Genomic DNA, 289 nt, shown 5'->3' with positions numbered 1-289 from the left:
GTACAACTACTCCAAAGTTTATTTGTTAAGTATTTGAGACAAGTAGTTTTGACTTGAAATCATTTTTTGGGTGATCAATCTAAAAAGAGCATTAAGTTCTTCTCAAACAAATAATATTAACCAAAGCACCAACTTGAATGATTAAGTTCTTCTCAAACAAATAATAAGAAGAAGTAGAAAATACATAACCTTGTTCAAAAGAAAATGTTTAGGAGCATAAGCTATCCATCCATCTATTGGATGCTTTTGAGTTCCAAATGAGAGTACAAAATTGATTTTTGTATCTCAT

General features: G+C 29.1%; 1 long non-coding RNA gene across 1 annotated transcript in view; it reads left to right on the top strand.

Annotated features, from left to right (window-relative positions):
- LOC109326538 overlaps positions 1-289 on the top strand; it is a 12,935-nt gene that overhangs the window by 1,053 nt on the left and 11,593 nt on the right. The window lies entirely within an intron of this gene.

Source organism: Lupinus angustifolius, chromosome LG14 (assembly GCF_001865875.1).
Source record: "Lupinus angustifolius cultivar Tanjil chromosome LG14, LupAngTanjil_v1.0, whole genome shotgun sequence".
Classification (NCBI taxonomy): domain Eukaryota; kingdom Viridiplantae; phylum Streptophyta; class Magnoliopsida; order Fabales; family Fabaceae; genus Lupinus; species Lupinus angustifolius.
Note: the sequence above shows the minus strand (reverse complement) of the source record. Positions and strands in the feature narration are given on the sequence as shown.